We start from the raw sequence: 10,187 nt of genomic DNA, 5'->3' as shown, positions 1-10,187 counted from the left end.
ACATTTGCAGTAATGTATACATCGAGGGGAGAGATACTTCATGACCAACACAAAATACATTTAGTTAATTGTGGGTGACTTATGTTCACAACATACTATTCAAACATTCGTAGATGCGTAAGAATGGTCCTGAATCTAAAAATACGAATATGACATATTGTGAAAAGTCACGTCCTCTATTAAGACTTAAATTTTTTATTTAAGTTTCAGTGAAAAATTTTAAAGAATTAAGGAGTTTGTTATAAGATATCCTTAAAAACAAAACAAAAAATTATTTCAAAATTTTAAGATAAATAGTACATTAACGATATTTTCAAAAGTTGGACAGACAATACCCCCCCCCCCCCCCCCCAACCTGCCTTTGAATGCGAGGGTTAGGTGAGGACGTGATTATGTTCAAACGTGCACCTTTATTGGCATAATATAAGTCACGAAATCGGCCAAGGAATGACAACCACGCTAAGTGTAATTTTTTTGACTTTCTGTTCCCAGAAGCAAATAAAAGTATGAAAATATTTTAGTAAGTGAAAAGAGCATACATAAAAGTTATAATGTATCAGCTTGGAAAACAAATGACCCACGGACACTATATAAACTACCGATATACTATGACGATAACAGAAACGCCGGCAATGGATTGCACAGTGGGACAAAACTTGATGTGGCCTATAAATCAACAGCGTTGCAATGTCAAATAATTGAATAGTGAGATATAGTATCCTTATGTGAGCGAAAACAGTAACAATGTAAATAACAAAACCGTACTCGAATACTGACCTGTTAATCAGCCAAATAACTATGTGACCTGGGAACGGACTTACATTGAATTGGGTCCAGTTAACCTCATCCTCCCAAACTTTTATTTTCATTTTTCATACTTTATTTTCAACACGTTCCTCAAAAATTTCCCACAGAAGGGTATTTTTCATGACGATCTGCTTATAAGTGACTGTGCGAGCTGTAAGCAGTAAACTCTAGTTCTCGCTGTTTCTATGAGAGAGTTACGTCATGTACTGTGCTCCATCCGCAGGTCACTCACTTAATACTGTTCCACGAATCTTGATAAGTACTCTTTCGTCAGATCAGCATGTACCTTCAAGCGTCTGTCAATTCAAGAGTTTCGTCACCTCCGTGATATGCTTCCATTCGTCAGACAAAGCTGTGATGACTCCTGCTGCCCTTCTTTGTATGTTTTGAATATCCCATGTTAATCGTATTTGCTACGGATCCTTGAAAAATACAATGAGGTGACGAAAGTCGTAGGATACTTCCTAATAGGGCATCGGACCACCTTTTGCCCGGCTTAGTGTAGAATCTCGACGTGGCATGGATTCAACAAGTCGTAGGCCCTTGAACAAATATTGAGCTATACTGCCTCTCCAGCGGTCCATCTTTACGGAAGTGGTGTCGGTGCAGGGTGTTGGATGCGGGTCATGTTGGGAGATCTCGGTGGCCAAATCATTCGCTCAAGCTGTCAGGAATGTTCTTCAACATAATCGAGAACAAATGTGTCCTGGTGAACAGGAAGTCCACGAATGGATGCAAATGGTCTCCAAGTAGCCGAACATATCTAGCCAACAATCGGTTCAATTTGGCCAGAGGACGCATTCCATTCCATGTAAACAGAGCCCACAGCATTTTGAGCAGCCACTAGCTTGACATTGCCTTGTCGACAACTTGGATCCATTGCTTCATGGGATCCGCGCCACACTCGAGCACTACCTTAGCTCTTACCAACTGAAGTCGGAACTCAACTTACCAGGCCACGGATATACTGAGTCCAACTGATATAGTCACGAGACCAGGAGACGTGTTTCTGGCGATGTCGAGCTGTTAGAAAAACACTCGCGTCGATCGTCTGCTGCCACAGTCTTTTAACGCCACATTTCACCATACTGTCCTAATGGGTACGTTATTCGTATGTCTCACGTTGTTGCACTGTTGTGTTAGCACTGTTTGTTAGCACTGACGACACTATGAAAACGCCACTGCTGTCAGTCGTTACGTGAAGGCCACCGGCCACTGCGTTGTCCGCAGTGAGATATAAAGCCTGAATTTTTGGTATTCTCGGCACACTATTAACGCTGTGGATTATATTGAATTCCCTAACGATTTCCCAACTGGCGTCTCGCTCCAACTACCATTCCACGTTCAGAGTCTGTTAATTTACATGGTGCGGCCATAATCGCATCTGATACCTTTTAAAATGAATCACTTGGGTACAAATGACTGCTCCGCTAATGCACTGCCCTTTTACACCTTGTGTACGCGATACTACCGCCATCTGCACAAGTGTGTACCGCTATAGCATGGCTTTTGTCACCTCAGTGGATTCTATGCCCTGTATGTTCTGTTTTAGTTGCTCCGATATCTCTTCCTCACATCTGTCTGAGGATGTTATGGGACCTACCAGCCAATCAAATTAGTGCGGGAAGCAGTTAATTCCTTTTCTGAACTTCAGTTCTTTTCTAGCATTGATTAGACTAGTTTCACTCTTTTGAAACGAGTTGATTCCCATTCTACAATAGTAACTTTTGTATGAAGTTACTCATCTGTGAAATGTTGATCTGAATGTTGTGTTTTTCGGGGACACTTTGAATAGTTCCTATAGCCAAAAATCCCAGTAGAGTTGAAATGCGGCTGAGGGCGTTCCCAATAGGGAATAATTGGGAGAGAGCTTCCAACTACGGTGTATCCCTGATGATAGGGGGAAACATCCCAAAATCCATTTCGGAACCTGGGGATTACCGTATTCTTAATTTTTTTCTAGAACAATGCTGTCCATTGTTGCTGAGAAGTCTGTGTCTTTTATCTAAGCCTTTTTGTGTGTGTGTCCCGTCACGTTTCTTGCTCTCTATCTAATGAGTGCACCGCTGTAACTAAACTTAGCGAGGACAATTGATTTCCATTTAAGGTGATAACGCTTTATGTCAGCTTCCAGATCAACCATATTTAGGTTTCCTTTTAAAAAAAATTGCGTAAGGTAAATGGCGCGATAATTCGTGTGAGAGAGAGACAGCAGATTTTTCTCTATTGTCCTAGCATTTCGATGTACAGCATCGCCGTAACCCTACAACAAACACCACTGATAATCTAATTTGCCGTACTTTTAGACTGTTATTGATGATTGGCATTTATCCACTTAAAAAAGAATCTTTTCACAAAAACTACACTCCCTAAGTACTATTACAATCCGTTTATTGGCCAACAATACGAGCATCTGACTACCAACTCATTCTGTGAAAACCGCACATCAATGACCTTTCACATTTTAGAAATATCTGCGGTGTAAGTTTTAGTTAATTCACTCTGTATGCACATATAAAATCTTTGCAACGTATCTCAGAACTTTGTAAAAACACGGAATTTCCCACCCTTTCTAAGGAGCCGAGTTACTAACAGACTGCTGGCTATACCAGTGAAGTCACAGAGTGCTGTTCGGATCCATGCTGATTATAAGGTGTACCCAGTACACTGTTGACGTATCCTCTTTACAAACTCTAAAAGGTCAGTGATAAAAAAGTAAAATATAACCATTGTATAATTTGGTCAAAGCTGACAAGCACACACAGTAGTTAGTGTTCCGGTGTCTTTAATAGATGACGAACATACTTTGACCATCTTTTACATTTTCTATGTTTTTACCGTTTTCACATTAGAACACGTAACAATTTTGTACTTTGGTGCACGTCTTAATAAGCGTGGTTCCAAATTGCTCTTTTTTACTTCGCTGGTAAAAAAATTGCAAACTAAAACTTAGGCTCATTAGCGAGGGTGGTCGTTCCAGTTGTTTACATAGTTCACTGATAGAACATCATACCACAGCATTCTAGCCTACAGTGCACTTGCATAGAGAGTCTCTAGCATAAGTGACCTGAAGATGGTTGTTTAGCAACCGAAACTAGCAGTAAATTGTAATATAAAGTATTACTGCTTTCCAGATAATCAAAAGATAACGTATATATACGTTTTAGAAATATACCATATCGCTTATCACCATCACCTAATAATATCAGGTATTACTCATGACGTAGGCAAGGTACAATATAGTACTTTTCATTCACCATTTTTATGTGTAATTTTTTCACTATTCGTCGCCCATGCTGCATGTATTGTGTCCAGTCAGAGCGACGGATTGCTAACCGAAGGGGCCGGGTTCGATTGCCGGACGGATCAGTGATTTTCTCCTCTCAGATACTGGGTATTTCGTATTCTTATGTTCGTATCGTTATCACTGAAATTTCAGTATTAAGATGGCACGCCCGAAAGCCAATCCGTCTGGGACTTGAGCTATATGGCGTTTGTATATTTATAAATCTCTTCTTTACGCTGTCTAGGTCGAATCTCAACTGGACCAGTGTAATTCTATTGTATTCACCTTCCTCTTACCGCGACGTTTCAATCTGAGTTTAACGGCCGAGGTTACCAGTCAAATAAGCTTTCAGACCGAACAGATGATAAAAGGAATCTGCCAGTAAAAATGAAGACACTAATAATCACGTTTCAGGCGGACATTTTTAACCATACAGATAAAACATAGAAGAGAGAGAGGTAAAAGTCTTGCTGAAATGGTTCAAATGGCTCTGAGCACTATGGGACTCAACTGCTGAGGTCATTAGTCCCCTAGAACTTAGAACTAGTTAAACCTAACTATCCTAAGGACATCACAAACATCCATGCCCGAGGCAGGATTCGAACCTGCGACCGTAGCGGTCTTGCGATTCCAGACTGCAGCGCCTTTAACCGCACGGCCACTTCGGCCGGCAAAAGTCTTGCTGAATAAGGGTTTAATTCACATACAATTCGGCCAATTCGTTAATACGTTTCTATGTCTACGCTACTATTTCTACTACCGTCCGTTATTGTAGATCAACGATCATATATGACAAGTTAAAACTGTGCGTCATAGTAGGATTGAAATTCGAATACATACCATCTCTTAGCTGGCCACTACGAATTGATCTGACTGACATTTATCCCAAAATACCGAATACCTTCAACCTGCCAGAAACGACTCCATTTCGATACCAACTCCGCAGGAATGGTGTAAAGAAATGTTGCAAGATCTGACAGAAGTTAGGCTAGTTTCAAGGGAAACAGAAACCAAAGTGCATTTGTACTAGCCTAGGGGCACGAAATTCAGGCAGTAAGACAGGTATGTAGTTCACCATCAAGTTTATTGAATCTGTAAACTGGGCACCGAATAATGAAAACAAAGTTATTTGCAAAGGGAACAGAAGTCCAGATAGAAAAAATAAAGATTATAATATAAGGCTTACTGATCACATTGTAAATCGGTCACAGACCGCAAAGACTTGGACGATCGCTTAACAGGAATGCGTATCGTCCCAAAAGCTGTTCTCTATAACCCAAACCGAGCGAGGTGGCGCAGTTGTTAGCACACTAGACTCGCATTTGCGAGGACGACGGTTCAATCCCGTCTCCGGCCGTCCTGATTTAGGTTTTCCGTGATTTCCCTAAATAGTTTCAGGCAAATGCCGGGATGGTTCCTTTGAAAGGGCACAGCCGATTTCCTTCCCACTCCTTCCCTAACCCGAGTTTTCGATCCGTCTCTAATGACCTCGTTGTCGACGGGACGTTAAACACTAACCACCACCACCACTATAACCCAAATAGAAGTGTTAATAGTAAAGGAATTAACCCAGATAAGAGCTGAGCAAATTTAATTAGGAAATCAGACGCTGAGACCGGTAGACGAATTTTTCTATTTAGGCATCGAAATATGTGACGACAGAGTTAAGAAGGATATAAAACGTATGGTAATAGCGAGACAAGCTTTCCGCTGATAAAGAGGTACGTTAACATCCACAGTAAATTTAAGTTTTACGAAGCCTAGTAAATTATTTGCCCCAACAGTATCGTTATGGTGATGCGGAAGGTGGGCAAAAGCACTAAATACATGGAGAGATAAGGAAAAATGCTCAAGAGCTGAAGGGGACAGTGGGTAACTAATGGATAGGTCATGAATATGACTGGAAAGAAGAGCTACGTGGTACAGTTACACTAAAAATGGAGCTACGATGATACAACACATCCTGCGGCATCCAGAAAGAGATAATTGGGTAATGCAGCTAAGTTTGAGCGGTAATAGCTGTAGGTGGGGACCAAGGCTTCAATACAGGAACCTGGTTTCAAGTAATGCAGATATGAATACATTTACACCACTTAGACCATTGTTGACAGCGGTATTTAACAAGTCTTTAGACTTTAGACAACAACAACCAAAATTGAAATATTCGTCATAACTAAGAATTATATTTCTAGTTTATTAAAACTGTTAGATGAAAAGTAAATGATCCAGCCTTAGACAAAACCCTACCAATGACGGGCAGAATACGCTGTTGTTTTAGTGTTGTAAGACGTAGTGAGCGCTCGCAGGTAATGACAAATTCCTTCAGAGGTGTCAATCCGGTATTCATATTCTTGCTGAAAGCACTTATCGGATCCCGGGAAAACCCACGCTATATGTCAGCCGGCGGGCAAATGAAAATCTATAGCTAACCTCAGCCCGAAGTGCAATCAAGTAGGATCGCAGACAATGATTACCCGTCCCTTCGGAAGAATCATACTTCCAGTTTTAATTAAGGAACTCCGGCGTCGGAACCTAATAAACGTTTGCTCTTTGCCCGATTAGCGCGGGCGTCCAAACACTGGGGTAATAAGAAGAACGCAAGCATCTCGGTTATTTGTCGGCAGCTCTGAGCAAGCTGCCGGCTTCCGGGCCGGAAGTTTCTCCCTCCCCTAATCCCCATTCACCCCTACTCCGCTGCACCCGCTCTATCAGAAAGGCTGCTATGTTCCTTCCAGCAATATTTCTAAGGGCCGGAGCTTTGCACAGCTAACGGTCAAGGCAGTAAAATTTCACATAGCACTTCTCTGATCACTTCAGGAAAAGGAACTGCTGCTTAAAATTTTTTGTCGTTCAATATTTTGACGAGTAAATAACAGTCCATCGCAAGAACCTACAATTTGCTTGAAGCAGTATAGCGGAACTGCTCATTCTGCTAGCATATTTTATTTGATATTAATTATGTTTGTTCCTTTTCTGAATTGTAAATAGGAGTTGCGAGCACGAGAAAAGTAAATATTTGATCATCACAATATTCCTTGCAAATAGATTGCACGTCGACGTACCAGGTTTTCGTAGCCTAGGTTTGCCCTTACAATATTTCCACGTTTTCTACTCCTTTCTGGCCCAGGATAACTATTCCTCGAAGCAGTAGCAGATGTTTCACTAAGCTCTCCCTTCTGCTAGGAAGCGTACCTGTTAAGCTTTCTGACAATAAAAAGACGGAAAATCTATTGCAGAGGTTATTTTAACTGATTCCGCATTGGACACCAATTCATATATTATGTAATATTCGGTCGTAATCAGAAATGTAAGAAATCTGAACATCAAACAAAGTTGCATTTGGGTATAAATATTCGTCGTTGTTACACTACTAAATTATCATTGTGAAAAAATAATTAAAACCAAAATGTATTTTATTTACCTTACACGCTGCTCGTTTTTTATGCCTGGCTTTTCATTTTACGGTTGAAACACGTTTCTTCACCTTATTCATCATTTATTAGCATCAGATCAGTTTTTCATGGCATAACGTCTATAGATAAATGAGACAAAAGTATTGCAGACGAATTGTATTGTATTTTTCAAGTACAGAAATAATCGAGGACGGCCTCGCAGTTCTAATCAGCACATCTTTTTTGACAACAGTATAAGTTTTAACGCACATGAGTATCGAGATTTTATGAAAATAGAATTGATTATTCACATCCTATTAAATATTACGAATGAATATTCGACAACGCATCAGTACTTGCATCAATAGCGATTCGAAAAAGAAAACTATTCGTTCAGAAGTGGAGAAAGAGACAAACACAAAAAAACTTCAGCAGTGCAAAGATTTCAAAGAATGTATACTCTATATCTGCTATAATTTTGTCATCTTTTTAAATTTAAATATGTTTTTACTAAAAGCAACTACATTATCACAAGTAGGAGATTGATAACTAAATAATGACTAATAAAATTCACTGTGGAACATCAAATAAAATTTCAAACATTTATGGTACTTACTTATTACGAAGTATGTATTTAATATATTTTATTAAAGAAATATAAAGCGTTATTTGGACCATTAGGTCGCCCTCTTATTCAGTTATATAATTCATTTTACAATAATCGACGTGATGCTGAATCCTCATTGCTGTTTCCTAACGTAAGTTCTGTACTTGCTTATAGCTCGAGGAAAAGCTTTTATTTGTTAGAACACGTGCTCAAGTAAGCAATTAGTTCTATGTGCTCACATTTATCGCCAATCCGGCTTGGATTTACTCTCATGGATCGCATGCTGAAAACTACATTATGTAGAAAACCTCATGTCCTATCAATAAATTCGGTATTTACTAGATATCTATAAGGTGCAGGTAATCCAACAACGATAATATTTATAGAGTTTAGGACTGATTACTTGAAGGACAAGCTGCTAATAGAGAGACACAGGCATTAAGCAAACAAATCATCAAGTAATTAGTTGTTTTAAGGTAACAAGAACGTTTCGCAACTACCCAGTATATCTTAGTGTTGTCTGGAGTGTGCAGGCTATAAATTGTGGATTAACTGGACCCCCCAAAAGCAGTTACTCGTGTAACCTCCCCTCGTGGTGCTGGACCTAGGAAACTCGTTCAGTAGTGAGATAGTGGACCCCTATTCGGGTGGACCGCAAATAATATTCGTTCTCGGCCATCCAGGTTTAGCACAAAAGGAAGGAGGAATGAGTGATTAACATGCAGTCTACGGCGAAGTTATTACAGATTGAGTACAAGCTCGAATGTAAAACACATCGTGCTTTTCGAAAGAGCAGTCTGGATATTTGCCTTAGGTATTTTAAGGAAACCACGGGAAACCTAAAGCAACGGGTTGGACTTCATATCCCCGTGTGAGAATCCAGAACCTCTGATCATCGACGTCTGAAATGGCCACACTGGGATGTAAAATCAGTTCCCTAGAGTAACCCTGTATTTACTGTCGGGACAGGAGTCCCGGCATATCCTGTCTGGAATTATGTAATTCAGGAGCCCGTTACACCTTTAGGGACCAAATGGTCCTTTTCCATACAGTTTGTGCCTCCGAAGCTTGATGTCAGTACAGCCTATGCATCAGCCTGAAATGTGAAGAGCTGTATTACAAATGGGTACTTGGTGTGTGAAACAACGCTGCAAGTTTACGTAAATAATAGTAAGGTATATATGTGAACTGACGGAAGTGATTATTTTTGTGAAGTTACCTTTACACATAATATTGTTAGTTTGGATAAAAGATCTATAAAGTACCCTTGCAGTTTCATTTATAACGTAAAATGTGAATGGGAGTTCGTATTACTATAAGGTCTAGGGCGCAACTTCACAAATTGAGGCTCCATTGACCTTTGGCTGCTTTGGTTTGATGTCTACAGCTTTTTCTGCTTTCAGGCTCTTTTACAGATGAAAACATGTCCTTGATAAAGACAATATGACATTTCATAATATAAGAAGCAACAAAAATAAAGCGTGACTTATAAAACATAAGTGCACCCAGTAAGATTTTCTTTTGTTTCAGGCTATGGCTACCTAATATGGGAGAGGTCTTACCGACGAAGAAATTCGTACTTAACTAGGAAATGTTCAAACTGTATCGATTCAGGTAAGTCCTAGTATTGTATTTCACAGAATATGGATAGACAATTGTGCATTTCATAATCTTTCAAATTAACGTGGAAATGAAGTATGCACCTTATCCAGACACCAGAAAAGTGGGACAAAGACTGAAGCAGGGTAATTGACAGCTGTACGAGGTTATAATGAACGCGTGGGTGGTGGAGATGGAGCTGACATGATTAGGTCTCCTTATGAAATAGAATGTCAAGGATGTATTTACAGAGACTGGTTCATGCAGCGATGGAAATTTGTGAATTCCCATATGTGATACTGTGACGTAATAGGGAGAGTTCCATTGATTGATTTGGAAGACAGAACTATACCTGATTTACTCACAATTGGAAAGCAAATAACCAAAGTACGGGGAAGGCCCAAAGCATCAAAAATTGTCTTTCTTCACCTCAAAATAGAAGAAAGAGAGCATTTTCAGCAACCAACGAAGTACGTTTTCAGAGTACAGGATGTTA

Source organism: Schistocerca piceifrons, chromosome 4 (genome assembly GCF_021461385.2).
Source record: "Schistocerca piceifrons isolate TAMUIC-IGC-003096 chromosome 4, iqSchPice1.1, whole genome shotgun sequence".
NCBI lineage: Eukaryota > Metazoa > Arthropoda > Insecta > Orthoptera > Acrididae > Schistocerca > Schistocerca piceifrons.
Note: the sequence above shows the minus strand (reverse complement) of the source record.